The sequence below is a fragment of the Polypterus senegalus genome, chromosome 12 (assembly GCF_016835505.1).
Source record: "Polypterus senegalus isolate Bchr_013 chromosome 12, ASM1683550v1, whole genome shotgun sequence".
NCBI lineage: Eukaryota > Metazoa > Chordata > Cladistia > Polypteriformes > Polypteridae > Polypterus > Polypterus senegalus.
The window spans coordinates 62101034-62109555 of record NC_053165.1 but is presented as its reverse complement, the minus strand read 5'-3'; the positions used below and the strand labels follow the sequence as shown (position 1 = coordinate 62109555).

Here is an 8522-nt window from a genome sequence, read left to right as displayed (position 1 = left end):
CTACATACTGAAATGTATGTAGGTGTTATTATCAAGGGAGGTGATGTAAACAGTATTGGATGAATAATGAAGCGGGCAGGATTATACAGGGAATTTTAAACTATTCCCACATTTGTCTAAATTTCTTTAGTAAATGTTTTATAGTACCATTAGGTGGTTTCAGTAATAGTGATGCAGAGATTCCAATAAATGGGATTCTGCTAAAGAAAAAAATGTTGGATGCTTAAGTGCAAAAAAACAAAACACCTAAGAATTGCCACAGCACGGGACTGGCATGTTGAGCTGGAGGGGTGTGTGTGAGGGAGTAGGGTTCGAAGTGGTTGTCAGGTCACATTATTAATTCTTCTACAGCTTAGTGTAAGTCTTTGACCTGTAAACTATGGAAATTTTGATTCAGCTAGCACCACTGAGGCAGCTTGTCCTTGAACAGTTCACTTAATGTGCCATTGCTCCAATGCAGTTACACGTCCATTCATAACACATTTCCATAATGCTTACTCTGGAGAGGTGTTATTAGATAAAAGCAGACTATTATAACACATAAATGAACAAAAACTATTTAGAAATATAGAACTGTTAGTGTTGCTGCAAATTAATTTGGGTTGACTGTAGTGTATATAGAATTGCTTTTATTTCCCATTAATCTGTTTCACAGGGCACAGTAAGTGTTGGGATGAATGCCATGTACACACATTTATTTGTTCAGTATGTAATATACATTGCAAAGAATGCTGTGTAAACTTGCTTTACTTAAGCATTGTAGCCAGCAGTGGAGAAGATGCTAACCAGCACAACATTAGTTTACTCTTCATTAATATTGCATTTTGTGAGTTTGCATAAACAATTTACCTATCACTGTACACTTGTAGAAATATGGTAATGATAGTGGCAAAATAATGTGGGATAAAATGCCTGTAGAATAATGTTATAAAATGTCTATTTTCAATAAAAGGGACAATAAAGAACAATTGTATAAGTGTAGTGCACACATTTCTGTCTGAGCTCCTTTCTGTAGTGTGGCTCCCTCACTAATGTTTAACATGTTAAAAGAGAAAACCATACCGTTTCAAATTTTCTCTTTTATTGTAGATGAATGGTGGATACACTAATTCTTCCAATTCTACAATTTTAAAAATCAAAACATGTTAGTATTAATACAAAGAAACTCTGCATGACCTTGGATATACTAAGGTATTATTATATATATGTTTGTGTTGATCACTTCAACCCCACACAGATATTAAGCAGTGGACAAATGTAGTGCACGTTTGTATAAATCATGTGTGATCCCAAGGTCAATCTACCATTGTCCTGAACTTGAAAAATAATTGTGATAGAGCTAATATCACAGAAATGTGTTGCCTAATTCAATAAATCCACATGTACCTTATTTTTGCGTGAAGACTATTTAGAAATCCTTAGAAATGTACACTATACATTATTAATTGAACATTGTTTGAAGAATGGCACAGGGCAGGAACTTATAATGTGGGGACTGGTCCATCATAAAATGATTCACATTTACAGCCAGAAAACTGGCACTAGTAAACCTGAAAATAAAGTATCGGGCAATTTCTCTTTATAAAATTATATGTAAAATACTACTATTTTCCTATACTCTTGTATAACCAGTTTTTAAAATCCGCAACCTCGAATGGAGAATGTAATTGATTAAAGTGGTAGGTGGGGAATATAAGAAATATAATTGTTGCTGTGAAGTCTGTGTGCTCTCCCTATATTCTGACTATCCTGCCACATCCATAAGGTTATCTGGTAACTTTAAAGTCATCTGTGAGTATGAATGTGTACACGTGTGGGCCTAGCTATGGCCTGGCACCATATCCTGGGCTAGTACATGTTTTGCCTTCAATGCCTCTCGTAGGCTTGAACTTCTTAACCTAAAGATGAAGGGATGCATGCATACCCACAAGAGGATCAACTTTAAATTTTTCTTACCTGTGCCAGTCTCAAGCAAAGTAACCTCTTCTACAAGGCCATTCAGGCACAATCTACAAGTAAAAAAGATTTTGTGGTATGTTGAGCAGTGAGATTTCACCAAGTCCTCTGCATCCCATTGTTCCAGGATGAGTGCACAACAGTTCAATCGGATTTGTTTTTCTAGCACTTTTTATGGGTGAGCTCTACTTAAGGCAGTGGGTCTCAAGTTCATTTCTCCAGTGATTGCAGGTTTCTGCACCAATCAACTTCTGCTTTTAATTGGTCTCTTTCTTTAAACAAGCAAACCGTAATTTTCAAGTCTATGCATTTTGGTGTCAATCTAAAAATTACAAACTAGTGTGTATTGTATTGTTATTGCAATGTAGTGAGCATTTATGTATGTTACATTGGGATAATGTAAGGTTTCCCCCCTTAGATTTGTAAGCTCACTAGTTGCCCACTTGACTTTGTCTTTACTATGATACATTGAAGAGGTCAAACTCGAAAGAAAAAGGCGAATTAACGGGAGTACGGATGAACGTTAAGCAGTCATGTTAGGTGAAACATGCAGATCTTTATGAATGTATTAATGTAAACTTCCTTCCTATATGCAGGGTACGAGAAGAGTAAAACAGGTAAAAGCAAAATCGTCTTCGAACTGCAACAAAGTCTTACGGCCATAGGGGACTGTCTGGACTGAGCTTGTAAAACACTGATCAAAGTCACTTTACAGCTAAAATAAAATACAACACAAGACATTTTGAGGGTATTTAAAAACAGACTTGCCTCTGGCTGTAGAATTCGCTGCCAGCACCAGAAGGCACGTTGTAATGTTTTGTGTAGTAGTTGTTTTTAATGTTCAGCTAAATATCTGATTGGCGAATAATATGCTAAGGTCCGTACATTTTTTATCTAGAAAATACAGATATACCTTTAGTAAAATTAATTTCCAGATAAATGAGTGTTCGTGTTGAATGATATGATTAAATTTTGCGCTATAATAATGTATTGAATAAAACGGTGGAGAGAGAGATTTAAATATCGTACCTCTAATCACGTAGATAATAGCATTAGTTAACGTCCTGCATTTCGTGCCGCTGTAGCCAGCGTCTCGTTGCTATAGCAATACGTGCCTGTCGCCTTAAACTGCCTAAAATCAGGCTCCCTGTCGAGTTTCTAATCTCGAGCCTCCGCTTCACACTTCTTTTATCACGACGTTGTATCCGAGGGCATCTTCCTAGGAGCATCGCATGCGTTCACTTGTTATTACAGCATTAACCCCGAATTTCCGGCATGCCGCACTCGGTCAAGAGCCGCTAGTTCTTTCGAGGGTCTTGCTTGAAGCGGGCTCCTCCTGTTGCTCGTCAAGTACGGATTGGATGAACTCATTCAGATTTTCATGTCACCGCCCCGTCCTCAGCGTCACAATTCCATCCAGCCTGTAGTAGGTTGTTTGATGCTTTGCACTGGATATGCTGCCAAGAAAGTCACCGGCTCCCTGCTATCTTAAAGTGGATTACGTAGATTCAGAAAATGGATAGATATCAACGAATTGTATCCAATTAAAGGTTTGTGTAGACCTGTAGACGGTATCGCCAAGCTAAGTCCGAGCAACCTCCTTAGTCCGGCGATCTCCAAACACCTGCGTGCACCGCTTTTGTGTGATTCAGAAGCTTCTCGTTTTTTGGAGTTTTGCAGCCTACCGTGTTGTTTGTCGGCTCCTTCTTATTAAATTGCTTGTGTTGTTTCGAGTGTATATTCATATTGTCAAGTATGTACGGTTTATATATTTCGGTGTACTGTTTCATTTTTTTTTTGTCTTCTAAAAGATGATGTGCTTCATGTTCGGCCACTCTGAATTGCTTTGCGGCGGACCGTTGTTCTATGTCTTAATTCTGGTCCCGTATGTCTTCGGTAAGAACACGAAGAGGTGTCCAAGAAATTCTTGCCTATTGATTGACATTGAGTTGAAGGTGTGGTGTCCGTATTGACTGTTTTAAAAGCCCTGTTTTTTTCCTGAGGTGTGACATTATCCATCTTTCTTATCGGGAAATCCTAAAGCACTTACTGAGCATGGTTGACTTATTTTAAATCGAAATATACACGTCTTTGCTATTCACTGGAATGCTACAGAGACCGCCTTCTGTTCAGGTCAGATATAACACTTGCTGTCTTAGGGCACATGATGTATCATTAAAGATGTTAACCATGCTGCACATCGATTTTCTTGTTCCTAGGTTTTCTGTCACACGTACAAGACCATTAGTGCTCCCAGCAGCAGCAGATTCACATGTTGCTTCTGTGTGCAGGTTGTATGATTGCTAATAATAACAAATAGTGAAGGTGTTTTTGCATCAGGGTTATAAATGTATGTATGTGTTTATCTTTTTGGTGTTCTTGTCTTACTGCCACTATTCTGTTGAGACATGAAAGTACGAATTTCATTGTACTGCTGTATGCACACATGGCAGTGAATCTGAACCTTACACCAGCCTGGTGAGTCTAAGAAAGTTTTAAGGACCACCACATCCCATCAACCCTGAGCGTGACCTTTCTATATAAATTAAGAGGGTAATTTTTGAATTTATTTTTTTTATCTTTCTGCATAGGCCACAATGTGTTAGACTGCCATCACCAGTTTAGTTTCAGGGCCTGCATAGGGATATATATTTATATACAGTAAATGTATCTTATGTAATATAGTTGTTTCCATATTTCTGTCATTCAAATGACTTCTTGGAGCCTCACAGTATGGCTGTAATAGTGCTTTGCTTGGAACCGTTTGCTTTAGAGTCTAATTTCTTGGCTGTTAGCCTACACCACTTTTCAATTGAACAAGGAGCATGGAGCACTATAACTCTGATTAAGAGTACATTTTTTAAGTATAACAATTCATAAGGTGTTCTCACTGGCTTTGTGTTTTAATCATGAAGTAGTTATGCACTTCTTTTACACGACATGGATGCTTTCACCCTGCTGGCAGACGCTTCTATTCCTTTGCTGTGAAACTGGAACAGGCACTAGGTATTTGTGGCAATGTGGGTGAAAGGTTGCATTTGTTAAAGAAGGGAGCCAAAAGAGAGAGCGAGAGAGTGTGTGTGTGTTTTAAAGCTGTTCATCTTTTGATTGTAATACACCTCTTTTTAGCTCTGAATTAGATTGGCATGGTGTCACACATGTTCAGAGACATAGGTTTGATATTTAGCACAGATGCTCTTGCACTGTCCCTATCAGGGTCACTCTGGAGACTTTTTGTTTGGCCCTTCAGCTACTGATTATCTTGTGATGAATATGGACTGAAGGGACTAAAGTGACACTGATGAGCAACAAATTCTAGCTGGACTTGGGGTGCACAAGAGAACGTAGTCAAAAGAAGCTGAATATTTCAGGGCTCTCGTCTAGAAAAGTGCTCAATAATATTAGGTGAGTTTTACCCATAAGCACAAGTTTATTGATTCCTGCTTTTGAAATATGGTTCAGCAAACTGACCAATAGAAACCACCACTTAGTCGTTATTTCTCTTTCCTATGCATATAAACTGTAAGGAATGCATAGGAAATACTGAGAAAACCACTAGTGTATTAATAGTCAGCCTGGAATAGTGAGTAGTGAGTACTGTAGCATTGTTCAGAAAATGAAGTCAGATCAGATAGAGCCAAACTGAAAAGTGGACTTAGACCTGGGAAGATTTTTTTTTAAAGACTAGAAGCACTGGATGTGAAAAAGGCATGCTCCTTACCCTCTCTCAATCAGAAGACATCATTGCACAGGTTATTTTCTGTTGGATTTCATTTTTGATTGGCTTAATGCTATCCAATGGTATTTTCAGCCTTTAATTCAGTCTTGCCAGGGCAGTTTTCACATCCTACCGGTGATGAAATGAATTAAGAGGTTTTGAGAATATAAGCATATAATTCTTAAAATGATTGTATCTTGCTAGTCAACATCTATCCATCCATGTAGTGTCAGTTAATCCCCACTGTACTGGATAAAATATAGGAACACACTGTCAATGGGAATGTTAGTCCAATTTGACCTTACATGTATGCCTTACAGTTTTAAAATGTTAACAATCTATGAAACCAGATGTATTAAAGAACAGAACTTACTTTATCTTATTTGCTATATTTAGTGTGTAGCTGCTTTTGGTGAATGACATCATATCCAAGCACTGCACTTTGGCCCAGTAAGACACTTAAACCACCACATGGAGGATTCCTGGCCTCGTTGAACTTTGAACAGGTAGGTCTATTAAACTTTCTTCCTTGCATTCAGTTTTTTGACATTATGCTTCCTGTAGCTGGCATGCATACAAACACAGTTAATTCACCCATTTGTTTGCTTTCAAAGCCTTGTTTTCAGCAGTTAAATGTTCAGAAGTGGATTTCTGAAGGAGAATGGAGATCATTAATTATGTTGTGCACCAAGGGATGGTTCTGGTCATTGTTTGATGGAGTACAGACCTTGAAACATCTCATTTTATTACAAGTACTGTGCTCCGCTAGTGGCTTTATCAGTGTGTGATTTAAACTCTAATGAAAATTAATGTATGATGAGCTGCTCAAACATGCTTAGTCTCATTCAGGGTTGTGCAAATTAGATAGGAAACGACTCCATACAGAGCACTAGTCCATTGCAAAGGTATATATATCTGTATGTATATGTATGTATGTATGTGTGTGTGTGTATATATATGTATATATATATATGTGTATATGTATATATATATATATATATATATACATACATACAGCTTATTTAAAATCAAGTTATATTTATGAGTACGCAATTTATCTGGTAATTTCCAGGAAGTTGGACTTATAAAACACAAGGTATTTGTTTTGTGGTCCAGGATGAAGGCTTCCAGGTCATGGTAGTTTAAAGACCAGAGTTGTCTATGGGCAGCATTTTAAATCTCCCAATAGAGCAAAATCTCTGTGCAGACCCCCCAATTTGGATATTCATTCCCTCATTAAGATGAACACATTTACTGCTATTGTTCTCCTGTCAATTTACTCCTTAGTTTTCAGAGATTTCCAGTCTGTCTGATGTCCTTTTTGAAGTATCTAATCTTGCCTGTTTGCTGTGAAGAGTTTTTTGTCTTTGGGGTGTGGTGAAGTGGATAGCACGCTCTTTTGCTTTTTACCAGCATGCTGTTTACAGGCAGCAGAAGTGAACTCTTGCACTGTAGCTTTTAATTCTTGGCAAGTAACCTTGCAGCTGTTGGTGTCTTGAAAACTGCCTGACCTAACAGACATTCTGTGCTACTTGGTTTAGCCATGTGTGTTTCCACTCCCCCTTTCCCTCCTCCCCCTCATAGATTACTTTCTATACTGTGAACTTTGTGTACAGTGCCTGAAGATGACTGTTTCATTTGCTGTGCCTGCTAATGAGAGGTAAAGTACTTAATAAATATGGTATTATTTGTGTACTTTAAGACTTTGAGTAAGTTAAGGATTACAACGTCCACCTTAAACAAGTACAACAGTAGTACTTGTTAGATGAACTAAGTTTAGCAAAATTCATACTTGCATGTCTGACTATGTAAATTATAAATGGGAGTATTTCAATAGATAAATTACTTTCAGTGTCAATTTTGGCCATTATTGTAAAATTCAGAATTCTGTATTTATAGTTCAAGGCAGTGGGATCTGTTATTTTTTAAACTGTGCTTAGTTTATAAGAAAAGATGCATACATTTTACGTTAATGTTGTGTTATTAGTAAATTAATTTGTATACATGTTAAAATGTGTTTAGCTCAATGGCAACTTTTTTAGCTTCTGGAACAGTAAACTTGTAACTGTGAATGCACTCTGCCATCCTACTTCTTGAATGTTACTTGGCCTACCAGTTGTTGGTCTGGTGTAATATGCTGTTTACCTTGGAAGCAAGAAGATTTATTGGTTTTCAGGACAGCAAGATATCCCTGCCACAGTTCATAGAGCATACTTGTTTTGGGAGGGCAAAGTTGTTCCAAAAAGCGTTTTCTTAATAGAGAAGAAAGATCTATATCATTTAGGCAAGGGATGAAAAAAAAACAAAAAAACATTGAAATCAGAAATAGACAGATCCAGTTAAATGACTGTGGCCACTGTGACAGCTGTGTTTTGTTGCATCCTTGTGTGACCATGGTAAGTCTGCTTCTGTGTTCAGTGAACTGTTTTGGCATTTTTAGATATAAAGATTCTGCTTGTAAGCACTGTGGCACAACAGGTACTTGTATTATTACTGTTGTGGATGTCTTTTGCATGAATGTTATGGAGTCATTCTGTAAAAGGTTTGGTGTAAATATATTTATTTTAAAAGATCAGTAGATCTTAAGGAGAGCAGTAAATGAACTTTTTGTTCCACTAGAGCCACTCTGATTAGACAAAGACATTCCTAAGCTTATGAAGACATAGATATGAAAGACCACTAAAATCCTGTAGATTTTAGAAAGGAAACTTAAAGTACACAAAGTATCACATGATTCCATCTACACCATCTTTTAGGCAGGGCTAAAGAAAATGCTTTGTTTTATAATAATATAGTATATGAGTAAGTGCATGTATACAACAGGTTATATAAAGTTACAGGGAAAAAA

General features: G+C 37.3%; 1 protein-coding gene across 4 annotated transcripts in view; it reads left to right on the top strand.

The window, feature by feature from the left end:
- The first annotated feature begins 3382 nt into the window (after nucleotides 1-3382).
- Nucleotides 3383-8522, top strand: part of acacb (acetyl-CoA carboxylase beta) — a 70615-nt gene continuing 65475 nt past the window's right edge. For 3 of the 4 annotated variants that reach the window (XM_039771805.1, XM_039771803.1, XM_039771801.1), the window contains exons 1-2: nucleotides 3383-3506; nucleotides 6071-6180. The gene's annotated coding sequence lies outside the window, so the exon portion shown is untranslated. Of the gene's footprint in view, nucleotides 3507-6070; nucleotides 6181-7265; nucleotides 7335-8522 lie in introns of those variants that run through there. The other variant, XM_039771802.1, reaches the window with a different exon arrangement.